This window comes from Macaca mulatta, chromosome 13, assembly GCF_049350105.2.
Source record: "Macaca mulatta isolate MMU2019108-1 chromosome 13, T2T-MMU8v2.0, whole genome shotgun sequence".
NCBI lineage: Eukaryota > Metazoa > Chordata > Mammalia > Primates > Cercopithecidae > Macaca > Macaca mulatta.
In genome coordinates, this window is record NC_133418.1 from 17,372,618 (window position 1) to 17,381,938 (window position 9,321).

Genomic DNA, 9,321 nt, shown 5'->3' on the forward strand with positions numbered 1-9,321 from the left:
CAATCAGCGTGACCGTGTGCTGTTCCATCCTTCCTGGGTAACAGTGAGAGGGTCTCAGGGCCTTCCGGCCCTGTGCTGGCAATTCCCCAGGGTGTGTGCCCCATCCCGGATAGGCTGGAATGCCTCCGGGTGCAGCTGAGCCTCTTGAAAAGGGAAGAGACATGTGATGTGTTCTGGCTGAACAGGAAAATGAGGGAGGACAGGGAGAGGGGCCTGGAGGTGATGAGGATGGTGAGCAACACTGGGGACAGGGGCATGGACGGTAACGCCGGGGACAGGGGCATGGAGGGTAACGCCGGGGACAGGGGATGTAGGGTAACACCACTTCTCCAGGTGCCTTTGAGGGATGCTGCCGCCTCTCCCACCCCAGAGTGAAGTCAACAGGATTCTGTGCCCAGAAGCCCCAGAGCCTGGCAGCTGGGATTGGCCCAGTACGAACCACCGTTCACTGGCTCTGCCCCCTGAGACAGGCTCCCTGGTGTTTCCACCCTGGTTTCCCATCTGGACAGTGGGACCCTGAGTGTCCCTGTCACAGCTGCGCCCGGAGCCCTGGACTCCAGCGTGTCGTCGGCACTTGTTAGCGTTTCTTTTATTGTGGTCCGTGGATGAAGTGGCTCTCTCTTTGAGTGTTCACAGCCCTCCTGCTCACTTTACCTTCTGGGAACACTTTTTACATAGCTTCGTATGTGGGGAGGACTCGAGTGATTAATCGAATGTTTCATCAGGTGCAGTTCTTCTGTTTCCCAGTTTTGACACAACATTTGGTGACATTTCCAGGGACTCCTGTGGTCAGCCTCACGGTTTCACTCTGTCACTTTCTAATGCAGTACTCTTTGGGAGTCTTTTAAATTAAGCACCATCATTTAAAAATATGTTTTATAATATGCAGTTTCAGGTTAATTCTTCACCTTTGTGTCTCAGGCAGTGGCTCCCCACCTGTGAGTGGTCAGAAAGGTTCACGCAGTTTTCCAGGGCGGCCTTTGCATTTACTGGAACTATTAAGAGCTCGTTCCTGCTTCGGCGGCGATTGACATGCAGTGCGCGTGAGGCCGTGCGTGGCTTAGTGTCTTCTCTAGGCTTACAGGTAAGTTTTTGTTCTTCCCCAAGCCTGCTCCGCTGTGCGGAGTGTTCACTGCGGGCGACGGTCACGCTGTCTGGCACAGGCCACCGAGGCCACAGGGCAGGTTCCACGTAGCGGAGCCTACAGAATGGCAGAGCCCGGCCTCCTCGCCGCCCTTCATGGGGAGCAGAAAGCAAAAGCCTGTGATCAGAGCTGGGCTAGCCCAGAAAGCCTCTGAACAGGTTGAATTGAGGAATCAGTTCCTACCAACTGCCCATGTTTAGGATGGATGTGTTTGAGTTTTTGTGATTTTTCCTGCACTGAAGCTACTGGTCTGGCTCTGAGTCACCATCATGGGACTTCACGTTGCCCCGACGGGAAGCGGCGGGGGAGGAGGGCTGCACAGAGGCTTGCGGCCCTGATAATGAAGGGTTTGTTGCCTCTTGGGACAGCGAGTTCAAACTCTTTGTAATTGTCAGCGTAAATAGTGACCCGCTGAGGACAGGGCTGTAATTCAGGGTGGCATGGTTGATTGTCATCGTTGATATCAGGTACCTGCCTCTAAAATGACGGTACCTGTAGTGTGGCTCCAGGAGGACAGCGCCTGCCAAACACACATGCTCCTGGGCCCCTGCAGACAAGGTCGTGCTGCCAGCCAGGCCTGCAGTTGTGGGTGCAGAGGGTTCTACAGGGCACCGAGTGCCTCCGCCGTTTGCTTGTGGGGCCCAGCCTTCCGTCCCTCCCGGTCCCCAGTGCGGCTTCTCCCAGGATTCTCCCAGCCCCGTGCACACCTCCGTCTTCACAGCTTCCGTAGTTTTCTCGTGGGCGCCCCAGGTGGGCGCCTGGGCAGGGTTCGTGTGTCAGTCGAGTCCCTGGCTCCTGGCTCAGCAGGTCCCTTCAGGAGTCAGCCAGCAGTGTGCCTGCATGTTCAGGATACTTGTCAGGGGCCTTCCTCAGGTCAGAGCAAGACTGACGCTCACCTCATCCTTGGGAGTTTGGAGCCCGCCCTGGAGAGACTCCAGCCACGTCCAAAGGGGCCATCCGGGTCCCGCAGGCTGGTGGGAGTGACTTCTGAGCCACTCGAGACCACACTTTGTGTTTCTACACCCCACAAAGCCACTTAAAGTGCCATGTTCTGGTGCCGTGTGCCTCTCGAGTGTGGCACACAAGCCTGGACGGGGATCTGAACGGGCGGTGCCTTCCTCAGTCTATGCTTGAGTTTTGGGGCAAGTGGAGCACTCCTGGCTGTGATTTTCACCACTGTCTGGAGAATCACAAGACGGTCTCACCTGCAGCCTGAGGGACACATCGGCAGCCACTGAGGAGCCGGCAGGTCCGGCCTTGGTCCCACTCAGTCCTTCTCGACTTTGGTGACAGAGGAGACAGTAAAGCTTCAGCTGGGAGTCCCAGGCCTTCTCTGCTTGGGGTCCTGGGACTGAGATAGCACAGATTCTGCCATCCACGTGCTGGGGGCCCCGCTGTGCGGCTCCCTTCTCTGGTCAGGGGCCGTGCCCTTGGGCTGGGCAGCTCGGGGTCCTCGCACTCAGGGGCTCAGGGCGGGTCCTGGATGCAGAGAGAAGGAGAAGTGCGGCGGTTTGAGCCCAACTGTGTTGGCTTCATCTTCTGCCTCTTGTCCCTAAATACATTTGCAAAGTTTTCCAGATGAAAACTCAGAAGGGATTTTTAATGACTGGAATCTGTGAATTCCATGGAAGCCAAGTCTGTCCACCTCTTTCACCCCCCTCACTTCTCCCCGTTGGGGCTGATGTTGGCAGCGTTCATAGGGGCAGGGACGCAAGGGGTGGTGGCCAGCCCTCAGCCCTGCGTCCCTCCCCTCCTCCCCTCAGCGCCACAGCATTTCGGTGTCATCCCCTTCCCTGCACGCATCCTCATGAAAACGAAGTGCGGCTGGAGGTAGATGCCTGCGCCCACTCCCATGACCTTCCCGGCCAGCCCGGCTGCAGTGGCCCCTCGGCAGACATCTGTCTGGTGCTGCCTCCATGCCCCTCCCATCACCTGACACTCGTGCTCCTGAATCTTCACGCGTGTGCTCCGTGCAGGCACCTCACGGGCTCCCTGGGGACTGAGACAGTGTCTCACGCCGGTCAGAATGCTCTTCTCTGTCCACTGAATAGTCCAACACAGAATCATTCCTCTGTGATTATTTATGCTTTGTTATGTAGAACTGGAATAAAGAAAAAGTGAATTTAGACATTACAGCCTTCAGGTTGAAGCTAGGTAATTGCATTAGGGAATGAAATGAGAGCTTTTGAGCTTCTCGAGTTCTATTTCCACATCTTCGTATCCCCATCACCCCATACCCAGTGTCTAACACAGCTCTTGGTCTAGGAGTTTCTTGATAAATGCTCATTGAATTGAACTGGCCTGAGCTTAACATTCCTACCCAGACTTAGAAGCCAGTCCCTGAGCAAATTGCATTTAGAACGTGAGTTTGACGTTACTGTGGTAAGGGGTACCCTACACGTCATAATTCCTAGTCAATATCGGGTATTTAGTTAAAATAGAGGCAAGTATGGAGAGGCATTGGCCCATCTGGCGAAAGGGCAAGGCACGGTGCTTTAGGTCCAGGTCCCCAATATCAACTATGGAAATAAAAAGTTGTCAACTCCAATTGCAGCCCTGTCCTCAGCGGGTCATTGTTTATGCTAACAATTATAAACAGCGTGAACTTGCTGTCCTGAGAGGCAACACACCCTCCATTCTCTCTGCAGTGCAGCTGCCTTGGTGGATGGAACATGCCCCTCCTCCCTCCCTCCACCCTCCTCTCTCCTTCCCTCCCTCATCCTCTCTCCCTTCCTCCCCCCTCCTCGCTTCTTCCCTCCCTCCTCCTCTCTCCTTCCCTCCCCCCTCTCCTCTCCCTCCCTCCACCCTCTCCTCTCCCTCTCTCCTCTCCTCTCCCTCCCTCCTGCCTCCTCTCTCCCTCCCTCGCCCTCCTCTCTCCCTCTCTCCCCTCCTCTCTCCCTCCTTCCCCCCTCCTTATTCCTGTTTTCTCTCACCTTTCTCTCCCTACCTTCTCTCCTGGGGTGAAGGGCAGGAGAGAAGAGACCCCCGGAATCTTGTGCTTCATCCAAGCAGCTTGGGGGCAGCATCAACAGCTGCAATTTGGCTGCCCCAGCAGGTGCCTCAGGGCAGCCTTTCTAATGGAAGTCCTGGAATCATGTCTTTCCTTAATGTGTCCTAAAGGCTGGAGGACATGAAGTGAAACAATGCTCCATGCTCAGTCCTCTGATTTTGTGTATTTATTGGACTTACTTTGAAATTAAACTAAATGATACCCAAGGTACAGCATGAGAAAAAAGAAAAAACAGGCTATGGGTGTTCGAAAAACAAACAAAACCATTTGGTTTGTTGGTTTGTTCTTAGACCTTCACAGGCTCCTAGGTCACACGTTTCAGTTTCTCAGCGAGTGACATTCTCTGCGGAAGCCGTGTCAGCCTCTTGTTTGTTGATGTCAGCCACAGCAGAAAGAAGCACTCCGTAGGCCCCGTGGTCAGCACCTTGGCGTGAGCTCTTGCAATCTTCTATTCATGCTCATCACAGCTCTGTGCAGTGGGCGTCCTCCTGATCCCGGTGGGAGGATGGAGGATGGAGGCGGAACGGTGAGTGACAGCAGGATCACATGAGGGGTCTCTCCCGAGGTAGAGAGGGGAACCGGCCCAGAACCTCAGTGCCCATTACGTCCTTCCTACTCCTCCTCTGCCTCTCTGTGACTGACTCAGGCTGCAGGGACAGACGTGAGTATGTGCAGAGTGTGTGTGCACCCCTGGGGGTGTGTGCTCATATTGGCAGGGAGGGATGTGAGTGTGTACAGAGCGTGTGTGCACACCTGGGCATGTGTGCTGGCATTGGCAGGGACAGATGTGTACAGTGTGTGTGCACACCTCGGGGGTGTGTGCTGTTGGCATGGACAGACGTGAGCGTGTACAGAGGAAGTGTACACACCTGGGGGTGTGTGCTGGTGTTAGCATAGACAGACATTAGCGTGTACAGGGGCATGTGTACACACCTGGGGGTGTGTGCTTATGTTGTTTTGTAAGTGGCAAATACGTGGCCCGATGCTTCTGGCGGCCCTGCGCCCGTGCTGAGTCCGTCAGTGGCTCTCGGGTTGGGGTCTCCATCTCCCCAGACAGCACTCGATTGGCTTGAAGTTTCAGATTCTTCCTCTCCGGTTACTTGGGCCTCCTCAGACCAAACATCAGAACCAGCCAACTGCAAACTACAAGAACATTCAAATGCATCTTCAGTAGAGAAAACAAAAGCACTTGGAATAATTTTCCAACATGACCCCGTGGTTAAGCCGTTAGATACTCCAGCCAACAGATTGAGTCACTTTAAAATTCACACCAATTAAAATGGTTGTGACAGTTGCAGAGCTTTACCGCTAAACCTTGAAATAATTGAAGAGTTCTGCTCCACTTGCTTACAAACTGGGGTTGGGGATAACTTTCAGTCCAAAGTAGCAACCTTCTAAATCCAGCTTAGATGCGAGGCTCCCACTCACACAGGAAGAGACAGAGACCCTTGATTATTCTCCTGTTTCAGATGCTTTGTCATTTTTTTTGTATCCTGATCATCACTTCTGCTTTTCCAATTCAAACTAAAGGGAGTTTAGTTCTGTTTTGGAGAAGCTGTGGTTAGCGGTTTCTTTTTCATGGTTTGCTTAATCTCTTAAGTCTGGCACTTACATTTACCCAAATGGACTTTTCTTTAGTAAGACGGTGCCGTAGCCCAGGGCTTTTCCCTCCATATCTGCTCCCCAGGAGGCCCCCTAGGGATGGGCGCTAGAGATCCAGCCCCTCTCCGTGTGCCATTTTCTTTGAGTCCAATGTAGGTTTGGCTCAGAGAAGAAAAGAGGCCTCCGGGTTAGGTGCCTTTGACTGCTTGCTTGTGAAATGTTTAATGATAAGGCGACTTCCAAACTAATTTTACACATTAATAGTTGTAGCTTAAAGTATCACTGCAGTCATAAGAACAAGAAACACTCCCATAAAGTAGATAGGCAGAAAAAAGCCATAAAAGTTTAATAAAGTGCAAATAAAATGGTGTTGTAAGAATGTACAGTGGGAAATGTTCTCAGTCCAGCCAGATCGGCTGTGGCGTCCTCCTGTAAATACATTCAGCCACGTGTGGCCCTGATCGCAATCAGTACTGTGAATTGTGATCCAGAATGTTCTTGGGGGCCGATACCTGGACTGTGCCAGCAGCTGAGTCTGATTGGACGTCACGGGGGCGATGTGCTTAGCGTGGCCAGCTGGGCCGAGGGGTGGCCACCTGTGCACTAGCCACGTGCAGCTGTTATTCTTGTGATGGAGTTGCACGGGGCGCAGCCTGTCCACCTGGGCTACTTAAAGTACCGGGAACCCAACCTCTGGTGGGTGCCTCCCGACATGGGAGCTGTCTTTTTTTATCCAGGGCCCTCTGGCGCTGCAGACCCTGAGTCCATGGGGAGGCAAAGGAGGGCTGTGCTGGGCCATGGAGGTCCCCGAGCAGGTGGTCACTCATTGCTTGTGGAGTGGTCCATGGCCTGTGAGTTTATTCCTGGGGTCTGTGTGAGCGAGGTTAACCAGTTCACAGCTGGGCACTTACCCCTTACACAGGTGATACTAGTTAAGGTGGAATCTATATTAGCTCACACGGGAGTGTGTGAGGAGCTGGGAGGGTGGTGAGGTTTGGCCTTAGCACTGGAGCCCGGGCTCCTGACGTTCTGCGTCTTCCTGTTGAGGGGCCATCAGGGCCGCTGTGGGTCCTGAAGACAGTAGGTGCCATATGGACCAGGGGATGCGGAAGCCTCTAGAGGCTGCGGGAGGCAAGGAGACAGTCGCTTCCCCAGAGCCAGCCCTGCCGACACCTCGACGTTAGCTGGTGGGACCTGTTTTGGACTCCAGCTTTCAGAAGTGGGAGAAAATAAGTCAGTGTTTAGGGCGCTAAATTTGGGGTGATTTAGTGGAGAAATAGAAAACCAGCCCACGAAGGTGCACACATTGAAATGTGCTCTGTCCAGGTGTTCACAGTGGCGTGAGGGGGATGGCATCAGGGTTCTGGGAACTGTGCAGTTTTACTGAAGGAAGGGGGCTCGCCACGCCTTTCCTCATGTAACTGAAGGTATGTATGCCTGCCACACTGCCCAGGAGACAGGGACTAGAATTCTGACTTTATTTCTTATGGGAACCAAGGTCAGAACACGGTGAAGGCTGAAACGAGCTTCCTACAGCCTGAACTGGGCAGAGGAATCGCAAGTAGTTTGTGTTTTTCTACACAGATCTGTCCTTTCAGGTTTTGTTAAGTTCTGGAAAAAGGGAGAAGCCAGGCACACCTCGGTGACGGACAGTGTTTCTGGAGGTGGCGCGGCTTCAGCCTGAATGTGGCCGTGTGACTGGGAGGCTCAGAAACTGCCCTCCAAGAGCACTCATCTGTTCCTTATTGCACTAATACCTCATTTACAGAAATCCACAGAAATTAGAGCTGTGCAGGAGGCCTCTGGTCTGGATGGGTTTGTGTGGACTGAGGTCACGGGGTGTTGTCCCAAGTGCTTATCCTGATCTGGCAGAGGCTCTGTTCCCAAATGATTATGCCACAGTTTCAGAGCCTATATCTGAGTGATAGTCTTTTAACTTTGTTGCATAAAAGCAAACAAAGTATGTCTTGAGAGTCTAAAAATCCGTTTAGTAGCATGGCTGTTAACTCATACATGGGGCATTGGGATGGAGTGAAAACCATCCCCTGGCGTGGACGCTGTGTGGTATTTTGTGTGGTGGCCTGCTCGTGCCTTGAGCTCCATCTGCAGTGTGAACAACAGCTGTGCATTTGAGAAATGTGGGCAGGTCAGCTTGCTCCTCCAGGGGCCTGCAGGCGTCCGGGCGAGGGGCCTGGGATGAGGCCACGTCAGTGGGAAGGAGCTTGGTTGTGTCAGCAGATATGTCTGCCTCTACAGGCCCGCAAGCCCGCCAGAACCCAGTTTTCCTTTGGTCATCTAATGCCAGAAAACCCGTTTCTTAGAGATTCTCGTAATTTATGTTAATGAACCATTTGACCATACGTAAGATGTTATAAATGCATGAGGCTTTACAACTTGGCAGATGTATAACTCGCATGTTATGATTGAATCCAACTGTTGAAGATATTGGTTTCACTTGAAGATTTTTAGCATTTTATGCGCAAATCAAATGCCAGTAGCATTTTGAAGGAGTATTTTGGAATCGTAAATACAGTGGGACAGTGCTGGGTCTCTGGGATGCTGGTGAGGTGTACGTGACCTCAAGCTCTTGGAGCTTACAAATAAGATTCCTAAACTGTCACACCTGCAGTGCTGGAAGTCAAAGTGGATTTCTGTAAAGGAGGTATTAGTGCAATAAGGAACAGATGAGTGCCCTTGGAGGGCAGTTTCTGAGCCTCCCAGACACCCCAGGAGGAAGCGGGAGAGGGAGGCAGTTACCCACCAGAAGCTGGATGGTGGAGCTGGGTTTGCTGGTGGCCCTGCGTGGCAGGTAATTACGTGCAATAAGGAACAGGTGAGCGCCCTTGAGGGCGGTTTCTCGCTCTGCTTCGGAACTGCAAGTGGAAGACGCCCCAGAGTGGGGCTGGGGGGTGTGGTCGGTTATCCAATGGGGCCAGATTTGCTGTTGGCCGCTGAGTGGCAGGTCACTCCGGGGAGCGATGGGAGGTGAGTGGAGTGGGAATAGAGGATGCACCCTCCACAGCTACTGCTGGGAGTTGGCTCTGGTAGCAGAGGGGGCATAGAGGGATTCCCGTCAGGGGCAACACGGCCGGGGTCCCACGTGTGCTGGATGCCGAGGTGTGGCTATATGTGATCTCAGTCTCCACAGCCGTCCTGGGAAGTGGGTTCAGTCACCTTCCTTTCTCACATTTGAGAAATCTCAGGGGCTTACATAACAGCTGGGTGGGTTGGAACTAATGTCTCAGGCAGGACGTTGGCCCGAGAGCCCAGATCTTAACCCCCCCCTGCTCTTTTCAGTTCACCTAGCTTGTAGAGAGGGGTGTGTGGTGGTGGGGGGCGGTTAAGAAACCAACACAGTAGAATGGGGGAAGGAAACAAACCAGGCAGGAGACACAGGCAGTGCTTGGGAGGTCTGTGTGGGGTGCGGGTGGCACCTCTGGGCCTGTGCTCTCGGCTTGCCCAACCTTGGGCCTCAGCCATATGCTGTGCACTTCAGGTGAAATCTCAGTCCCTTGTGTGGTGCGGGCATCTTTTCTCCCTGGCTTTGCCTCTCCTTAAATCACGG